Raw genomic sequence first — 21,759 nt, 5'->3', positions numbered from 1 at the left:
AAGTCTTGCAGGTTACTTGCACTTGTACAACTTGAAAACAAAATCTATCAGTTGAGCCAGGTCCTTGGCTCTGCTCCAATACTTCAGACAGGTCTAGAGCCAGCTTAACTGCCCCAGCCATAACTATTTTCACTTCTCCAGGAACAGCTCTGCAGGGTATAGACCCACTGAGGCAGCCTACACTTCCCTACTTCTGAACTCTGACTCCCTGAACATACACAAAGAAACAAATGGCATGGGCAGCATGTACCTGCTCTGCAGTGCCTCTCTGCCTCAGGAACACTCCCCCTGGGCTAGGAGCAGCTGATTAATTCTTTAGACAACTAAACAAACCCCAGGATAGGTAAACAAAATGTTCACTGTATCTTTTCTTTTTTTTTCCCTTTTTTTTTTTTTTTAACTCTTCATCTTTGGCAATAGGATAGAATCAGCATTGAGAAACTATTATTTTTTAATGTCAACTGATAGGGTTTGGGCATGTTTGCTTTTCCTTAGTCTCTAGTGAATCATCCAAGGTATCATTTTAGAGTTCCTGTTGCTTGTTTTATGCAAACAGGGTCTTAAGCTTCTGTCTGGTGAGGAAATAATGAGAATTTGTGGAGTAATAAAAAAGAGTCAACATTTTACAATGTTGCAAACTGTTAATAATCAACATCAAAAGGCTTTAATCTGTTGACAGTCATATACTTGATTTATACAGCTGGCTGCCCTACTGGCTCTTCTTTCAGGCTAACTGGAGGGTGCCCTGGGACATGTGCCTTTGTACAGTGATAACTGGAAATGTTGAGGTAGTAGCTATCCAAAGCAATAGGTTGAATCTGAAAGCCTGAGCAAGAAGTAGCCCAGGCAGTATGTGTGATTTTGCCAGACTGATGTGAGTGAATTACGAGCAAAGGCACTGCCTCCAGGAGAAAAAAACCAAACCAAAAAAACCAACCCCAAACCAAAACAGAACAAAACCCCAACCCTCTGTCTAGCAGTTGCCCAGAGCAAGGGGACGGAAATTTTGTTTTTGTGTTCCTGTTGCCTAGAGTCATGTAAAACCTTTGCCCTTTTACAACTAGCTACAAATCCTGGGGCTGGCTGCATATTACACTGTGTGAGAAGGAAGAAGAAAGAAAAGAGAGAGAAAGAGCGCTTTGGGGCGCTGAATGGGCCTGAGGGCCAAGCACAGCATTTGGAAAGAAGAAATTGCTTACTGTCTGTTTATTTACAAAGACTTTAGAGGAAGGGCTAGAGCTGGTACTGCCCCTTTGTCCTCCTGACAGGTGCACTAATTCAAAGATTCCAATAATAACTTCTAGAGCCAGGAAGAAAATGTTATTTTCCCCTTTTATGACAATCAGATGTTTAGTGGGAGGAGCATTCAATGTGCATCTAAGAGATAGGTGATGCCAGTTACGAGGAAAAGAGGACTTCACACCCTCAAACTAAACTAGTTTGGTTGCCAGTACAGTAAGCAGCCTAAACAGTGCAAAGATAGGTTCATAGTCATTTAAAGTGTAGTAGGTAACACATACAAAACCTTATCTAGAGACACCATAAACTTGCAGGGCTTGCTTAGCAAAATGAAATAACGGCTAAGGTTCTTCAAACGTGGGCTAGTCTCTTTCCAGGTTTGACCGAGAAGGGAATGGAACAAGGACACCAGAGAAAGATGCTGATTTCAGCCCATTTAAAGCAGCTTCACTGGCATAAGTGATTATCATGTCCTGTCCTCTCTTTCTGCAGGTGCATGAAACCCTGTTTCAAAGGATTTTCATCAGCACCATATTTTGGAAGGTCAGGCAGCGACAGCAATGAACACGTGACAGCCAAAAAATTAAAAGGCAACACAGCTACCTGTTTGAAAGTAGCCTTTTCATCATTTCAGCACTCACTCACCTTCTCCCAATTTGCTTCATCTGCTTATCACTTCATGTGAACTTTGTCTCATGAAAAGATAAGAAAAAGATTATGCATCAAAAGATTCCGCTGACTCCTTATTCTGATGCTCTGCAAGGAAAGCGGTATATAAATGTTATCTGTACAAGGTGAATTTCCCCTTGCTTTTCACTGCCTGATTTCAAAAATATTAGATTTATAACACTTCTGTTGATGTTGCCCTTTTCAGCTTGTTGGGGTTTTTTTAATATCTTTGAACATGTTACAGTTTCCTAGAATTTCTAGTTCCAGAATAACCTAGATCATTAGGAAAAATAAATTGCTAGTGTTACTTTAAGTGTGTCCTTACCAATCAGAAACATGGCTCAGCATTGGACTGTCATATCCAGTTTTACAGCAGCAATGTACATCAAAAGTTAGCTTGCTCTGATGTTGTAAAAAGTTTTTGGGAGAGAAAGAAGTCACAGTTCCTTGGGATATTTATAGTATTTAAGAATGCTTTTAAGTAACTTGCAATGGCAGATGCCATTGGGTATTCTGTCATAAGTGGTTTTCTTATTCATAACAAGTAATGCATATTATGGTATGTTTCAAGCTAGGCCCACATTAAACTTTGTAGAAAAAAAAAAAGACCACGTCTGTGTTACTCTATGAATTCCATTTGGATTTAGTTAATGCCATGTTGCATTTTGATTTTTGTTTTGAATACAGCTCTTAAGTGGGGTTTTTAGCCATCGCTTTGGTAGTGTAACACATGACGGACTTCAGTGGATTATGTTTAAAGCTCCAACACAGGTATCAATGGCACACACTGAATGGTGTTACCATGGGGTAGAAAATGGACTTGTTACAACAGGACTGACCTTTGAATGGCTTGGGCAAGAGGCCCGCGGAGTGAGATTCCTGCTCTTCTAAGTGCTGGCCCCTTTCTCCCTTTCACAGGAGGCTACCTCTTCCCACCTCTACTATGCAGCCTCTCAGGAGGGCATTCCCTTCCCCCAGGTTACATGGTTGTGGATTGCTGCCCCAGCAAACAGGGAGATGGCTAGAGCACATCCTGGCTTGGGTTAGAGGAGCAAGAGGGACTTGGAGGACCACTGGGAACTCAGAAGGGCTGGGCTACCAGTTCTGGGATCTAAACAAGCTTCCACTGCTCCAGAAAGATCCCAGTTGTGGAGCTAAGAGTTGGCAATGCACTGGAAAGACAGAGTTAGGAATTATTGACCTGTAAGTGACAGGATCAATTCATAACACCGTAAGTCTTCCTAGAACAGGACCAGGCCACATTCTAACAAAAATTGCCACATTTGACCAGATTTAATGTTTCATTCAGGCCTTTCCAGGCTAGAAAGCCCCACTCCCTTGGAAATGGTGATAGGTTCTCACACTACATGTGTGAGGCTCCTAGCACTACTACAAGAGTTTTTACCTACTTTCAAACAACATATTTCTGTCCTGTATGCCCCAGTCCCATCTACTGTCTCTGGCCTTAGCTTTGTTTCCAGCCCTGATCCCATCCAACTGTTGCTCTTAATCATCCAGTCATAAACATACCTTTTAATGCGTATGCTCAGCTGCCAGCTTGCTTTTCTTCTAGAATGGCTGTGGTTATTGATTATTCAAAGTTATACTGTAACTGGCACGTAACAAGTGATTTCACAGCTGTTTAAAAACTTACAAGAAAATAAAGTTGGAACTTCAGGGGCATGTAGATAAAAATATTTACAGTCATCGTTAAATAGGTTAAAAAGTAGGTCATTCTTTTATTTCTTCTCTTTCCTCTGCCGTTTAACATCATGTGCGAGGATTTTCCTTTTGTAAGTTACATAGCTGCCTTAATCAGCACTTCTCCCCCATCTTGTAAAAACCAAAGAAACTGGACTGGGAGCTTCTCGCATGTTCTCAATTGAGGCCTCTAATCCAAACTCCATCTTAAGCACTGTTAGTATGATCCTCACTGGGAAGATGTAGTTCTGCTGATTTCTGAGTGGTTTTTTTTCCTTGGTTTTTTCTTGGGTTTTTTTTTGTTTGTTTGTTTTAATACTTTTATGTAGAACTAAGCAGATAAGTCTCTCCGTGGTGTGCCTCAACACGCTACTTGAGTCACTCTGGCTTTGTTGAAGGACTGAATTGACACCCGTCTTCATTTACAGCTCTATTCATAGCTGCCGAGTCCTGCCTACCACAATCATTCCACAGCCTCATAACTCAACAACCTGTCCCTTTTCCTGTCAACACAGCATTTCTCTAAAGAATGCTGTTGACCAAACAAATACCTGCAGAGAGGATGAGACTGCTATTGCATGTGTAGGTTTTTTAAAAAGTCAATCATCTGCTGAGGTGATGAGAATTCTGTACTATAAATACACAGATGTTTATAGTACATATATATGGCTTGCTTGTAGACAAAGCCAGCACTCAGGAGACTTCAGTATATAGAGAGAAATATACACAGAAGATGTTTAGTTCTGTCCTAGTGAATTACGTACCAGACACAGAGACTGGGGATTCTGAGGATTATTTTTGGAAAGTCGAGTGTTATTTCAGCCCCTCTTTAAGTGAAGCAGGGGCTGAAAGAAGAAAAGTCAGGTTCTGGTGGCAAAGGAAAGCTTTATATTGCTGCTAGCCTACAGTTTTCAGTTATTGCCTTTAATTATTCTTGAATTGTATCATATTAGGCATGGTTTATTCAGGTGTTTCTCAAGGGCAACGAGTGTTTTGTTTCAGCAAAGCGTAAGGGTTACCGAAAGAGTGACTCCCAGCAAGTAATAATTCAGTACAGAAATGTAGATTTCGTTCAGAGGAAACTATTTTTAAGATGTGTCATCACCAACAGAACAGACTTTGGTTGGTATAAGCTAGTTATTAATGGCTTTCTGATGTTAGGCACGGTATAGGTCTGAATGTGATTAATTTAGCAGGAATTCTGCCACTCTTCGGTGACAATGACGTTGAGTCCTGAACTGAAAAATAGAAACATCTTAGCAAGAGAGTAGCTATTCTGAATAATTCAACTAAAATATTAGGAAATTTCAGGGTAAATGGGAAGAGTAGACCTCAGCATGAGTGATCAAAAAGAACTACAGTTGTTAAGATCTAATTATTATGCAAAGGCTGAGAAGCTTAAAAAATCCCCAGTGTTGCAGTTTACCATTATCAGCTTTTTGAGTACCTTATTTCTAGGTGATGGTGTGATTAACATCTAACTATGGAGGCAGCTCAAATTCCTTATAATACTGCTTTAGCTGTTAGTAATGCTATCAGCCCTAGCAGAATCCCTAAACCTAGTTTTCAGTGTATTAGTACAGGAATAATTTGTTTCTCAACTGTTACTTTGAAACATATTGATTTTTCAGCCTACACATGTTTTTACTTGTTTGTGATCTTATCTTATTTAAATTTCAGAACCACACAATTCACTGCTAAGATAAAGAATGCAAAATTATCCACCCAGTTTGGCTTCAGACAAACAAATGCAACTCAATGCAAACAAAGGGAGTTGTATCCAAGCGTTATTTGCCTGTGTTCTTAATATTTCAGTACTTCATGGAAGAAAGCAAGTTGGGTAACGAGCTGTTTTGACTTCATATCCAGTACACTTTCAGGTTTCTCTAGTCTCCAAAGCCAAGAATCCAGTCTAAAGATGCCACAAAGCTTCAGCATGCTTAAGGCAAGGCAGTGCCGTGCTTTTTTTCAATCTTTGTTGCTATACTTTGGAATAAAATAAAAGTTTTGCTGTAGATAAAAAGAAAAGCATGTCTGAGACATTACCTGAATCTTCTATGCCTATTCCATATATCAGTTAAGTTCAGAAGAAGGAACCTTGGGTTGGAGCTGGTTAGATTTGCTTTTTCTGCTGAAACGAGCTCTGAGCTTGAAGCGTTTCACTGGAAGCACGCTGCTTTGATGAACTTTCAGCAATCAGAGCTGAAGCCAAGCTCCCCAAAACAGGGCACCACACAGGCCAGGCCTCTGGTGTCTGACCCGCTGGCAAATGGTCTGCAGATACAGCATCCAAATCATCCATCTCAATACGGGCTGACACAACTTCCTCAAAGAGCAATTTGTGACTTTTCCAGGAAAAACTCAAGCCTCACAAGTGTGGATGTTGGCATGTGGACGTTGCTTTTGCCATCATGTAGTAAATGGGGTCAGCTTTGCAGAGAGCAGCCTCTAGACTGCTCTGGGTCATTAAACTGGCAGCTTGAAAGCCAGCCTCCCGCAGCCCCAGAAACCTCCTCCCAAGAGTTAGCAAGATTGAACTGCAGCCCTGTGAAGGACTGCGCTTTCTAGCTCAGTAAAACCCTTTTGTGATTTCTTGTCTCTTAGTGCCGTTTCATTTTGGAGAGACTTGTTTGTCCCCATCAGTACCAGGGAGGACAGGGACTGACTTTATGAGTAACTTTTGTTTGTCCGCAGCAGGACTTAACACTTCTTGTGCACATTATGCAAGGCTGTACTACCCGGCGTGTGACAGAACTGTTTGGCAAGATCTACCACCACCTTTCTTTACAGACAGGGCCGCTCTTTCAATCCTGACTGAATGGAAAGTGTTTGCCAATTTGTGTTTTATTTTAATTTCCTCTGCACAGATCTGGAGAGTGCCTGCCTATAAATACCTGCTTATAGGGTGCTTGGGGAACCACTGTTTTCTCCAGGGATTAGATTGTGTTTTCAAGTCATATCTTGCCATGGAAACAACAGGTAATGAAGGATCTGAACTGGATTTCTCTGCATGAACATCTCAGTCATTCATTCAACCAGGTGTCAAACCTTCATTACAAAATAAAGTCTGCAATCCAAAATGATGGTTACAGTAAAAGCAGGATCCCAAAACCAAAGGGTTCACAGTTTAACAGAGATAAGGAGTCTTTTCCAAATCAAAATAAGTAGTGCAGTGGTACCTACCAAATATGATAAGGCAATTTTCAAGTCTTACTATAAAAGGTTTTCCAGTCAATTCTGAATGTATTTCAGACTGGCCTATGAATTAAAAAATGTATATTAAAACAGAGACCAGAATGTGTGACTGAATTCTGATTCAGTCTTTGCAACTGAATTCCAGACATCGTACAATGATTTTCAAGATGTTACTCAAAGCAATGGGATATGTATTTTAAAGTGAGCTTAATCTTGCCCAGATTTTGCACAAAATCATTTGGAAATGCATGCTATTGCAATTTTTTTATTACATCTTAATCTGTTACAGTAATCAAGAATCTATTGGAAATTAAAGGCTATGATCCTGCAAATATCACCATTAACTTTAACAAAACTACCAGCTTGCTGTTAGGGGCTGCTAAATACCAAGAATTAATAAATAAAAGTTTTCTTAAAGGTGTTTGCTGAACCAGTACAAAACTATGTCAGCATTAACAATAAAATTGTTCAGATTTTTCAGGATGCTATTGAAATTATCATGAATTTCTGAATATACAGATTAATCAAAACAACCAGTCAAAAAAATGAGGGTTTTAGGAAAGACCAGACCTTTCTTTGACAATATACTACACGGAAATGCCTAGAACCCCTGCAATGGATGCCAAAGATTTGCCATGGAACATCTCTCTGTGCTCTTGATCAGAACAAAAGACAAAGAGTATTCCCAAAAAAATCACCATGTGTTTGACAGCCCTTAGTGAAGATTGAAGAAAGACTTTAGAAATCTGAGTTTGTCCAAGCAGAGCACATAGTTTCTATCAGCTTTAGTAAACCTTGTAATAACTCTCATCGTATTATTTTAAAGATTATTTAAGAAACTTAATCTATAATAGTAGCTTTCAGTACTGTCATTCTTGAGTAGGAATTACTAATTGCTTGGTGCTATTAATGTATGTTAGCTAACTGGAAAATATTGTGGAGATCAGAGAGAATGTCAGTAGAGAAGTAATTTTCTTATCTTTTGCTTTGCTTAGCCCTTTTTCCTCTTTTGTGTGAAAGAGTAGTGGTAGCATTTCGTTCCTCATCCTCATTACTCCATGGAATTATTATTTTGTGTCTGATCATCATTCAGCCCAGTTTGTACCTCGCTCCTGATGCTGGTCCAGTAAAAAGGGTGGTAGGAGCATTCTACCAGAAGGTGAGGGAAAAAAAAGCTATAGAAGGACCATGTAAGTGAAAAGGTTTGAAAGTCAAAGGGAGGGCACATGTTTGACTTCACAAAAGAAAATGCTGTTTTCTGTTGCAATGTTGGTTACACAATCACATAAGGTTTTATTTTTAAAAGCAAATAAAAAAATTATAGTGCATCAGCTCCTCAACTGGTGTAAATCAACATGGTTTTATTGACTTTGATGGAGCTATGTCGATTTATACCAGATGAGGATTTGGCCCACTGTATGGAGATATTTTTATTTCTCTTCTCACTCTATCAGTTAAGGAAAGGGTAATAATCAGCAAGCTGGAAACAATTATGTGTGTGTGAGGAGGGGTAGTTTCATAATAGCTAACTTGATATTATTTCCTGTAAAATGCATCAGGAGAATAGAGCCTGGAGCCTGCTGACCAGTTTGTTTTGTAAAGAAATATTTGGTCAAATCTGTTTATAATAATTTGTCAAACGATGGGCAGACTCGGCTCAAGCACTTGCCTTCCACTGACACCAGAGGTGGCAGTTCTGGTGCTGACCAGTGCACCCAGCGGCAGCCGAGGAGGAAAGACCCAGGCAAAATTAGGCTTTCATTTGCATCCATGTAAACCTGGAATAATTCTACCAAAATCAGTAGACATATTCTCTATTTACAACAGTGTGCCTAAAAGCAAAATTTGGCAGAGTTTTCAACTGAGCATTTATAAGCTGTTTCTGGCAGCAAATAAGACTGGGGGAGGGGAAGATTATTCATTGCAGATGCTTTGTAAGATTAACAGAGGCTTTCTGGTGACAATAAAGTCTACTAACATAGTCACTTTTGGAAGATGCTTTTTAAAATGTGATTTGAGGGAGTTTTCTGTCATCCTTTAATTCTTAGAGCATTTCATGGTGGTAGAAAGTGCTAACCGAGACCTCAAGTGAAATGATCAAAATTGTTCTCTTTACACTGGCGAGGCAGATGAGTCCTGCCCTGTGATACCAAGTGGGCCAAAGCAATTGATGGGAAGCTAAGATTTCTAAGAAATAAGTTTGGATAAATGCATTTCATAAGGTTCAGCTTTAATTATTGTTAAGCAGCCACACATTGACAAGGGAGCTGAAGACACACTAGTCACAACTAAAATAAATCGAAAGATTTATCAAATTATTTTTAAGTTATAATGCAGATTATTCTAAAGTACCAACACTAGCACTGTTAACGCTGAAGTGTTCCAACCAGCTCTTGCAATATAGCTCACTCATCTGTTATCTTTGCTCTCAGGGATGATTTAAACATATTTTGGTAATGTTTTTAACTTACAAGTATCATTAAAATTACTTCACACCCTGTTAGATTGGAGGCAGTTATACCAGGCTAATGGTGCTTCTATCACTGTAGCTTGTACCCATATGGCTACCTCTTTCTGAACTGATCTACAGTTAAATTAATCCCAAAACTGGCATGTAGGTGAACCCTTAAACATTAGCAGACAACTTGTAAAAGACTGGAGAATACACGGTTCAGAAATTATTCTGGAAAGACGCACAAATGCAGTTCTTGCATCGACTACGGAGAGCCCCATGGAGCTGTGCAGCCCTTCTTCCCCACGCCGGCCCTCTCCAGCCCTCCCTGCTGTGTCTCCCTGGGAAGGGTCAGGTAGCCTATTAATTAATCACGCTCTTGTCTTTGATTTGTGGTATATATACGTCCACCGCTTCCTGGATCCTTCTGAAGCAAGGAACAGTGAGCAACTTTCCAAGGAAAGAGTGGGTTTTCTTATTTTGGGATTCTTTTTTTAATAGCTCAAATACAACCTCCTTAAAAGCAACATAAGATAAGGCACCGTTTCAGCTAGGGCAGGTGACAGTGTTCTGACATTGAATTTAAATCCACTTTCCCATAGTGAATATGTAACTTTAGGTATAAACAGCTAGGGTTTTTTATTCTGTATGGTGTTACAATGCATCTTTCACTGGTTTTGTTACTCAGCTTTTCAGCTACTCATGGAAATTCATGGGGTGTTTTTTCCCAGTAAGTTTCAAATGTATATGCTGTTCTGGACTGGAAAAGACAACTGCAGGGTCATTATCATCTTTTCTAGTGAGAATACAGAGTTGAAAAACAAGTGCAGTATTGTAACGAGCACTACCTCTTGACTGATTGAATTTCTACAGTTATGTGGATTGTATAAAAGAATTATTCTGTTTTTTATAAATACATGCACCCAGATCCTTTTTACTATTTAATATCTTGCACAAAATATAACTGCTTACAGACAGTATTCCTAGAATCAATACCACAAAATCAATTCACACTAAGAATAATTTAAAAAGGATGAGAAAACTTTGAGCATGACACATCAGTGAAATGGAGGTAGGCTCTTTTCATTATTTTTCTGCTTAGGTTTTAGATCGTTACAGAAAAAAAACAACATGAAAAGATAATTTTCAAATCTGATGTGCACTGTGAAGATGATGTCCCAGCTAATTTTGATGTGGACAGAGATTATGACTGAAGTCAGGAACACGCAGAAGATTAAATCCTAAACTATAACGCTGTTTTCATAGAAACATATTAAGGAAACAAAATAGAATGACATACCTAAACCAAAGCATTTCTAAGTAAGGCATCTGTCAGATTTTTCCATGAGGTGTAGGCAGTTTAAGATGTGCTGTGACAGTATTTGAGATTGTTGCGTTTTAGTATTGCTCAGCTTTCAGGGTAAGGGTGGTCCAAAGCCTGAAGATTAATTTCAGGGACAAGGTGAGCAGCAGCCAGGAAAAAAGTTAATATTATAGTAACTACCAGTTCATACGTGTCAGCTAATCTTTAACTTGAGAAACACTGGACAAGGTCATCATTAAACCAAGTGAAGCTTGAATGTATGAATGAATCTGAGTTTAGTGTCAAACTACACGGAGAATCAGGTTTTACACCAATATCTGATCCTGTACATACAACTGGAGTTAGTGCTTAGCACAGCAGAACTTCAGGCTGCAAGCACAAGTTCTCACAGGCAGTAACTGTGGGATGTGGTGCAACCCTGTTTGGTCTTGATCAGGGACCAGGATAGTCCTGTCACCAGACAGAACTGAAGTCTGCTGAGACATCTCCAAAAGGCACCTCTCAGGGTCCTGCAGGAACTGACACTGATCACTTGCTGCTTTATTCACTCACTGTTATACAGGCACAGGAGGGAAAGGACCCAAGTACCAGCTGAAACCGCCAGCCAGGCAGGACTAGGGTAAAAACTGACAAACTACCACAAGTTCCCTTCCAAGTGCTCAAGCCTGATCTGAGAGGAAATATTAATCACATCTCTACTGCCTAAAATAGAGCTGAGCTATTCTGAGGTACATATTTAAGGTTCTGGAAGCCTCCTAAGGTTTTTTGTGGGTTGTTTTGGTTTTTTGCTGTTGTTTTTTTTCTTACTACACATGTAGTTAATTGGTTTACCAATTGGAAATAAATCTTTGGAACCAAGAGGCACCCACCTCTTTTTGATCATCATGTTCCCATAGATATTACGAAGACCAGAAAAAATAGGGCTGAAAGGGATCTCTGAAGGTCATCTAATCCACCTTCCATTGTAAGGCAGGTTGAAACAGCAAAGATCAAATTGCTGGAATATCTTCCCTCACATTAACTGTTTCTAGTGTGCAGCCTGTGTCTGACTCCACTACAAGGTTTTACAAAAAGAATTAGTGTGGGACTTAACAGCTCCCGGGGGAAGAAATGAAAACAGGAGTGGCAGTAACAGAATGACTTCTAAAACGCTGTTGCTCAGCTTGGCCTCTGATTAAGTATCACTTTAGTAGAACTGTTAATTAAAAAAACTTAATTTGATTACTCTGGTTAGTCCTGAAATTTAAGAAGCTAGTGTCAAGGCCCACAGAGCCTGAGACCAGCTACAGTCTAATTACTAGGCTGGAATTTTTTAATTACTACAGATAAGAGTATTGGGGAAAAACGGTCATGATTCAGAATTCAAAAACCACATCCTCCCTATTTTCTAGCCATCCCACTCAGCCTCTGAGAGGGAGTGTTGAGAGTGTAGTAAGTGGAGGCAGATAACCACATCCCCAATCTGCTGTCATCCTCAGACAGCAGAATTTCCGATGTGCCTTCTGCTTAACAAAGAGAAGCAATGAAAACAAAGAGGATGTAAGTAACCTCACTCGTTAACAGGTGCCTTCACAATAATTACTCGTAGTTGGCCTTTTGGCTATAGGCAAAATTTCCATAGGCTTTTTAGCAAATTTCTGCCATGTCTCCACTTGGAAAACTCAAGATGAATCAGCTGAAGGCATGAAGAAAACGTGAACAATTTAAGACATCTTAAACCCTACATAGATGCTCTCATTCATGAGCAAAGGGTCTGCAAAGCTCTGATGGATCTCCCCTTCTGAATGTCACCTTTGTCAAAAAAGCTTTAAGCTAGCATAGTCATGAAAAGTTACTGTCTCTTTTGCCAGGTAGCAGAGCAGGATTCGGGTGTTTGTGAGGGACATCCTCATTTACAGCTCGGTGTCTTAGCACAAGCCCACCTTTATTATTGGCTTAAGCCAAAACGCTGGGCTGTGAATGGGAAGGGGTAAGGTGTGGTACCCATCCTGTTCTGCTCTGGGGGGAAAGAGCAGCAAGCCGGTTGTGTTAATGCATTAAACTGCCTAGCTAGATTTGGCAGAGGATGCCTGTCCAAGTTTTCGGTTCGTTATAAGCAGACCCTACTAAATAGCATCAAACTAAAGCTGCTCGATCTGTAACAGAAACCTCCATCTTGGGACTGAAAGTATTTTAAGGGCTCTGACAGATGGGCTCTGTTGGACAGAACAGCAGCCACCTTTAACGCTTTACCTCCCCTGTGTCTGCTGTAGGCCTCTTCCAGCGCTGTCTGTCCCAGCAGCAGGGGAGACGAGAGCAGATGCTGACGAGGGCAGCTTCGCGGCCCAGTCTGGCCTGGGGACTGTGCGGGCTGAGGCAGCAAGCCGCTGCTGTGGCTCCTGCTGGTGCAGAGGCAATGACCCCTGGCAGTGGGGTGGAGGAGAGGGGAGGTAGGCGACGGGTAGCCATCGCCGCTAAACCTGACAGAGTCCAACCGTGATGTCTCACACTCGGCCCATTTGCCAAAACCTTCTGTAGCCGCCTCATGCTGGCAGCTTTTTCACACGCATAATAATTTGACCACAGTGAAAGTTTTTGCTTAAAGCAAAGCATAAGAGAGTGGTGGTGCAGTGCAGGCAGAGAGCAGAATGGATTTAAAAGCCCTTTCACAGCTTTGATCTGAAACTTTCTGGGTTCCGGTAAACCCCTTTTGCCCTGCCAGCAGCAATCCTCACAGGAGCACGAACATGGGCCCTGACTCCTCCCTGTTGCAACACCAACCCCCCTTGTGTCTGGGCATACCTGCCAAGTTTTGTGCATCTCTGTGTCTGGCACCTATGCAAATTAAGCAATCTGTATCTAATTTATATGTGGTCATAAATACGGCTTCTGAGAAAACACTGGCTTTAGGGGTGGTTAAAAGTGTTAGGCCGAGCCTAGGCTCCGCAGGGAGAGCTCCTTCGAGTACCGGGGTCTGAGGGCGGGGGAGGTGGAAGGGGCCTTCTCGCTAGGCAGCCTGGAAAGAGCAAGTTTTTGTGGAAAACAGAGGTAACAGGTGAAGACCAACGAGCATAGCAGCGGAAGGACAGAACTCGAAAGAGGGCTGTTCCCCACGGGAGGACGGGTGCTAGCTGCTATCCCATGCTGCGTCCGCGTCAGGTGCTGCCAGTCCCTGGTTGGCAGAGCCCTCCTCCTGCCAGCCAGCTCCTTGGCCCCTCTTCCCCCTAATCCACCTCCTCCTCTGCGTTGGATGCCCAGTGCCTTAAAACTGCCCTGGGAACAGGGAGCACCCAGAGGAGGAAGGGAAGGCTGTCCGCCAGCTGTGCATCACCCCAGCTCCCGGGGACAGACGCAGAAACCACAGCCCACACCAGCCTCTTTGCCTGGAGCAGTTTTCCCTCATTTTTTCAGAACAAGTCTTGCTGCTCCCGATTTCTCCTGCTTTTCCTTCTTGCCTTGCCCCTCTCCCACCTCACAGGGAGGCTGGCTGGGAACCAGCATCCAGGTGAACCAGTTTGGGCAGAAAGCGATCCCAGTCTGTTGACCTCTGTACTCCAACTCCCCTTACTGAGGTGGGGGGTAATGGGACAGGCCGCGTGCATTTCTGAAAACACAGTAGGAAGAGTAAAGAAGGGAACAGGATTGGGGGAGGTGGGACAGTTCTGTAAGGCAGGGGAGAGAAAACTGGCTCGGTCATGCAAGAAAGCAGAGTGGGAAGCTATGGGGAGAAGTCCTGACTTAGCAAACCTGGTGGATGCAGCAGCAGAGGGTTGGGCTTTTCAGGGCTGCGAGCTATGGTGCAACGCTAAACAGGGCTCATCCCTAGGCTCAGGTCATCGTTGGGGTTGTAGGCTTTACCTCTTCTCTCTGGAGCACCGAGCAGTATATTGCAACTTTCCCCACCAGGCTGCTCTGGAGATGATGATAAGTTTGTACCTTGTTTCTCCTGCGCTGTGATCACAGCACTGAGGTGAGCCCACTCCCATGGGCTGGAAATACTTGCTTTGGAGCCTAGATAGCTCTGCCAGTTAATCTAGGCTGTGAGCATGGATGTCATCCACATATATAGGATGCTTGTCTGCTCTCTGCTCTGCCAGGGTCCTTTACCACCGTTAAGGCCTGCATGGGGAGGGGGGAAATTAGTTTCTGACCAGCTGGGTGTCATCTTCACTCCCTTCATGCCCTTGCAGGCACTTGCAGAAAGGACAAAGGAATAATCCAGAGTCTGGATATCGTAACACTGTAGTTACAAGACAGTAAAAACTCATAAATCCATATTACCAAAAGGCCAGTAGCTCTGGGTTGAATGGTCTGCTTCTAAGTCTCAGTAAAATACCTCTTTCTAGCTACTAAATAAAAACTTGTCTCTGTTATTTGTGAGAGCTAAACCATATGTACAGTTATGATGAAATGTGGGTGCTGCAGCTAACTTCTGTTAATTCAGAGCATGAATATCAACTCAAACCAATGAGTGGTAAGAGGAAAAAATAGTAAAACACGTAAGAACATCCTTCTGTTACCAGAGAATTTCATGGTGGCATCAACTGTTCTGAATACAAAGTCTGGGCAAAATAGTTGACCAGAAAAAAACACCAAACAAAACCAAAGACAAAAAGCAAAAGGCAAAACCAAGACAGGCAGACCACAGCAGCTCAGAGAAAAAGGAATGCAGTATTGGACTGTACGTCATACGTGTACTGTGAAGGAGGGTCAGTTTGAAAGGGAGTGGAAAATTGCACAGAAACCATCTTGTTATCTACATAAGTAAAAATGAATCTAATGCTCATGCTGTGCTCAGTCATGCTGTTGCTGTGAGCAAAGCCCTCTCAAAACTGAACAACAGAACAAGTCATTTTAAGGTTCCTCTTACCTGCAGGAAAGCCTGAGGAGGATGGGAAGGAAGAAAATAGTACCCTTAAGAGGTGCTTTCAGCCTTCTAGACATTAGCTGGTAGTAGAGACCCTGGGATAACTGCTAAGCAGCTCATATTCGGCTATTCTGCAAGTTAAAGTATTTTATTATTTTATTTTTTTTTAATCAGAGCAAGCAAAATAATACAGATGTGGAAGAACTTCAAAGGTAGCTTAAAGCCATTTTTGTACTTTCTCTCCCAGCCCACACCTTTGGCTGTAGCTCAGGATCTGAGTATCTGTGCATAAATAGGTTTAAAGATCCGTCTTCAGAAGTCTCGGTGCCCTGAGTTAAAGGTGGAGAGGCAGATATTCAGCTGATAAGAACTGAAGGAAATCCACTGAAGTCTTGCACGCATGGAGTTACACCAGCAGGCATCCGAATCAGCGTGCTCCCCTTTGCTAAATAATTGCCGTGCTCAGCACCATCTGATAGGTCACAGTGGCTCTTGTAAAGGGAAGACACTTAAATTGTGCAGACTTCATGCTGCACAGAGATGCTTCAACTCACTTGGCTACCTGACGGGAAGGGACGAGTGGCCTGTAGCAACCTCATTTGCTGGTGCCAGACTTTGAAGGTCCCTCATTCCCACACGTGCCTCCGTGCCTCCGAGGCACTGGTTCCAGGGCAGCAGCGCAGCATGCCTCACTGCGGAGGCACACCAGCATCCAAGACGAGGTACGGAGCAGAACACAGGCTAAAAACCTCTGCTAGGCGTGAGCTGAGGCTCCTTTCCAAAGCTGGCACTCATCAGGAAGCAGTAAGCAAGAGCCTGGGGAGTCGAGGTTAGGAAACAGCCCTGCGGAGAGGCGGGATACAGCAGAGCTGGCAGGGCCTAGGGACGGGCCAAGGGGCAGGATCAAGCCAGTGGGTAAGAAGAGCTGAGAAGGTAAGAGCCAGGACAGTGTGGTGGCCGCAGGAGGTGGCCTGAAAGCAGGAGCTGGGAGAAGACGCTGTACTTGGAGCCTGCACGAACAAAAAAAGCAGCTACATCTGAAAGGTAGCTCCCCAGCTATATCCCACAACTCTGTGTGGACAAGTAATGCGGCAGAGGTAGCACTAAAAGCTGGTGTAACACCGCCACAGCTAAATGTCAGCAGTAGCCTGAAGAGGGGACTTCACTCCGAAAAATGCATAGCTGTGAAATCCATAGACAAAACTGATGTCTGCTTCTATTAGTACCAAAACAGCAGTTTGACCTAAATAGCAATTTCTGTTTGGTGTTGAAAGACAAACAGGAATAAGGTCCAAAATATGAGTCATTAAAAAATAAAAAAAGCCCAACAACATGTACTGTACTCTGCAATCAGCCCCTTCCTGAAAGAGGGCCAAAAGCTGTACATATTTTGGAGTCTTCTCTTCCACAGCAAATCTTAGTGCAGCTTCAGAATTTTTGGCTGACACCTTGATGACACTGAAATAGAGTCAGTCTACGAAGCACAAATTTTAACTAGGCAGTGGAGGTCCTTACTAATTCCAGTAAGTGCATTAGAATTACAGACTCACAGTATTGCAACACCACATGTTGTACTTACACTTGCGGTAGTTTTGATTATAAAATCCTTGAATGCTTACTGTGACCCACTCATTGCCTGGCTCTGTTTTGGATTTTTTTTGCTGAGGACCTTCTGGGTTATTGCCCTGGCAGGAACAGAGCTCTGACAATGACCTACCAGTCATCGGTCCAGTCTTTCTAACATGCCCAAATGGGAAAGGATCGGGGAGAATGTCCGAGATGCTCCTGTGCAGACTTCTGAGAGACACATACATAGCATAGTAGTTCAAGATTACCTGAACTTAATAGTTCAAGTAATCGTTTTCCCTGGTTGTCACAGTTCCTAACTGAAATGTACTTACTATTCAAAATGCTTTCAAAATTACCAAGAAAATGTACCAGTTTATGGACATCCTCAGCTTGCCCACCTTAAGCAGGACTGAAAGAAAACATGCAGGCATCTATTATCTCTAGTACAGAATACTGCTCCTCAGCATCCAGCCCTAGTTAGTTGGCAAGCACTTTTAAAACATCATGCTTAGTTTCATTTTAAGACACAAAGCCTCATGTTTTGTTAGCTTGCCATTTAACTTACTACTAAAATTATTAATTCTTCCTTTGTTTGTTTCTTTGTTCAAGCAGTTGGAAGCAGGCAGCTCCACCCAAATTCTTCATTGCACCAGTGCCCTTGCAATGTTTATCTGTGTGTCAGCTTGGTGCCTGTATTCTAGTGTCTTAAACGTTTTGCCAGGAAGTTGTCAGTGATATTCCCCTTCCCTCCTCCCTCCCCAGTAAATTGCGTACTATTTATCTTCTTAATGTCATTTTTAAAATAGAGACTATTTATTTTAGCAGCTGTGTGTATATTTTCATGCTCACAATTGTAAGTCCCTGAATATATTGACCACAAAAAGTACACTCACCGATCCTACAGCAGACCATGTGCGTGCAATTACCTCATTTACACAATCACAATAATGACACAGAATTCAATGCCCCATCTGGAAGATAGGAAATAATATTTCCTTTCTTCTACCTTTGCCCGTATATGTTGTAGACTCTTGAGGATAGGCAGAGTCTCATTCCGCGGGTGGATATGTATACACACATACACAATACACAGGCTCACACAGTACTGCAGACAGTCGGGGCCTGATCTCTGTTGGGGCTGCTAGCAACTCTGGTAAAATATTCTGCTTCAAATTTTGGCATGAAATCTCCTGCCGACTTTCCCCATCCTTGCTATTTCCAGTCCAGGCTGACAGTTTGGGCTGGCTGCCTTCCACGCTCTGGCAAACCTGGGAAACTGAGCGGAGAGGCAAGAGGAGAGAGGCAGGGCGTCCCCTCTCCCCCACTTGCCCCAGGGGCCTTTGGTGGGGCTTGGGGCAGGCGATGGAAAAGCCAGCCCTCCCAGCCATTTTCACAGAGAAAGGGGCAGATCAGCAGCAGCCCAGGAGGACTCTCCTGCACCCTGTGATGACAAATGAAAACTGCTTTCCTCTTCTTCCACATCAAGTGGAAAGAGAGGAACCTCCCAACAAGAATGTACCAAAAAAAAATCCCTGAGATAGGGTCTACAGGTAGAGAAGTACCACAGCTGCAGGAAGGGCTGGGACGTTATGCAGCAGAAAAAATGGGGGCTGGTGGGGGCATGCAAAATGCTTAGTAGAAAAGACTTGCAACTAACGGGGAACTTCTGGGTTTGGGTTTTTAAGATCTATTTCTTTTGTTGGCATTCCTGAAAGAGAAGTGGGGAATGACTCCAGCATGCGCTCACGCAGGGGACTCCTACGTTACAAGGGACTCTGGAGGCGATCAGCTCCATGCCTTCAAGCATACTGCTACCTCGTTCCTGTCAGAAAAGACTCATCCCTAGGGCCACACAAGCATTTCATTTTTTAAATGTGGCAAGCTGCACTGAGTTGCAGGAATTAAAATAGAGGGCTGGAGCACCTCCCCTATGAGGACAGGCTGAGGGAGTTGGGGTTGTTCAGCCTGGAGAAGAGAAGGCTCCCGGGAGACCTTACAGCAGCCTGCCAGTACCTAAAGGGGGCCTACAGGAAAGATGGGGAGGGACTCTTTAGCAGGGAGTGTAGTGATACGACGAGGGGTAATGGTTTTAAACTAAAAGAGGGTAGATTTAGATCAGATATTAGGAAAAAAATTCTGTACTGAGCAGGTGGTGAGGCACTGGAACAGGTCACCCAGAGAAGCTGTGAATGCCCCATCCCTGGAAGTGTTCAAGGCTGGGTTGGATGGGCTTTGAGCAACCTGGTCTATTGGAAGGTGTCCCTGCCCATGGCAGGGGGGGTGGAACTACACGATCTTTAAGGTCCTTTCCAACCCCAAACATTCTATGATTCTATATATTTAAGCATGATCTTCCATCTTCCTACCTCAAAACCCTGTGCCACATTAATCTGATCTCAAATAATGAGTGGAAGTACAGACATTTCCAGAAAGAGCATTTAACATGCATTTGCTGGCCAAACAGCATTGCCTCCTTCTCCACTTATTTCTACAAATACATGCCCCTCTACTGCAGAGGGCTCGTGAGAGCCCCAGGGTGCATTTTGAGAGGCCATTTGTTAAAATGCTGGCAATGAGCAGTGGCATTGTGCATACCAAGCTCCCACTTCACCAAAGTGGGCGAGCCAGAGCCTGAGTCTGTCACGATGCCTCAGAGATGAGATGGAGCTGGTTCCGCCCGTTTCTCCGGAGTCCCTACTGAGAATTCCTGGAGAGTGCAAAGCACCCCCTTAAAAACGCTTCCATTGTTACTCCAGTCAGCATTGACCCCGAGAAGTTGCTCAGCTGAAGTTACTGGCTATGTTTGCTATTGTCTTCCAGTAATGGAGACAACATGCAGGCTGCGGCCACACTCAGGCAGAGCTTCTGTGTGCCTCCTGCTGCACCACGGGCCAGTCCTGGCACTGGGAGTGGGGAAAAAAGATGGCTGAAGAGACAGAAGACATGAGAAACCTAAGAAAGAGAGGACATAAATGGTGAGGAATGAAGGAGATGGATTTGGTTTTTTTTCAGGCTTGCCCTACTGTCAAGTTTTTCCAAGCATGGGTCATTTAGACCCTTCCAGTATCACATACTGGGAAAAACCACACATGGGAAGTGACTCACCTTTCACAGCCAGGCTGCCCACACCAGGCATTTGATGTTTTTTTTTTAAAAACAATCTCGAGTGAAAATATTTGCAATGTTTTATCTGCAAAGTTAATCTATCATTCTTACCACTTGACAGTTTTTGCCCTCTTACGGTGGATCTGAAAAGTCTTCTTTGGTTTACAGAAGTAGTTCTTGATGGATTTGAATTTCAGATAGCTCATTCTGCAGAAGCCAGAGTACTACAGGGAAAGTTATGCTGCTAGGGAAGAGTGGAGCTGCTTTCCGTGTGTGCCAGAAACTGCTGGTGATTACAAGCACTGCAGATGCACAGCTCCCTCAAGATTAAGTTGTTCTAATTCAGGACTACAAACGTGAAAATTTGTGATTTATGAGTTGTTCACCACCACAGGGTTTCCATATCATAGCTGGCATTAGGATCTCCATCAGGTCATACATGGAGTTGTCTTTCACAGGAAGATGTAACACACTGGTCGTGCAGCCCAAGAGCTGTTCGGGGCAGCAAGCAGCTGAAGGGCTGACAGCTTGCAACAGCCACCGTGCCATCTGTGATAGCTGTCACAGAGCTGCCCTGCACACAAAACCAAAAATCTGGGTACCAGTGGGGGTTTGTTTCTCCCCCTCCCCCCCCCCCCAACACCAGCGACCATCTAACAGCAAGGACAGCATAAAAACTGTGGACACTAGGAAACAATTACTTACACATTTTCAGCACTGTAGCATGGTTAATCTAGGCTTCCTTTTCAATGCTGTCTTGTGAAGAAAAGGCCAGAAAGTTTATCTCAGAGAGGTACTGATATTTTCTTTGCCTTTCGGGTCTTTTAAATTAGGTCAGTTTACAAAGAACAGCTTGGCTGTTTAGCGCGTTTTATATGACAATCTCAAAGCAACTGATAGTCAATTAATTCACAACCTTGCTCTGATTTTGGATATGTTATTCACATTTTCACTGTAGACACTGAAGCAGGAAAAAAGTTCAACCTGCCAAATACCATGCAATACAGCAGCAGCAGAACTGAGAACAAGGACTCGGCACCCTGGATATACCCTTGGCAGCTTCCTCAAGCTGAAAAAGCAAAACCTGAGTTGAGGCAATACACACACTCCTGGGAGGATTTCAGCTAACGTCCAAGGCCACCCGAGTGTATACAGGGAGGACCGATTTGCCCACTTTCACACAACAGGGTTTTGCAAACCTCCTCACACCTTACTTTTGCTACCCTTGTGTGTGGGAATCTATAACAGGACTAGAAGGGGCCAGATAACAAAAGTTAAAGCTGGAAAAGGGACAAATTCAATTAATGCCTTCTTTCACACACTAGTTGTTTCTAGCTCTTCAGTAGACAAGTTGAGCAGCTCATAACGTCCATAAGAATGGCCCTATGAGCTCCGGCCCTATGAATCCAAGTCAGGAAGAGATGTCTAAAGGGAGAGAGGAGTTGTATTTCTGAGTATCAGTTTAACAAAACCAAACTGAATTACCACCACCTTTTCTCTGTGAACATGTCAGGGTACAGGTTTAAATCAAGGAGCTGTTAAGGACAGGAGAGGAAGACAGAAGTTCCAGCAGCTTGAACACGCCTCTTGAGTTTCTCCTGATGTCTAAAAAAGACAGGGGAGCTTCCCTACTGCACCCTCTGTTGCATATGAGCTCCA

Source organism: Haliaeetus albicilla, chromosome 5 (assembly GCF_947461875.1).
Source record: "Haliaeetus albicilla chromosome 5, bHalAlb1.1, whole genome shotgun sequence".
Lineage (NCBI taxonomy): Eukaryota > Metazoa > Chordata > Aves > Accipitriformes > Accipitridae > Haliaeetus > Haliaeetus albicilla.
The sequence above is the reverse complement of the archived record's forward strand: the minus strand, read 5'-3'. Positions refer to the sequence as shown.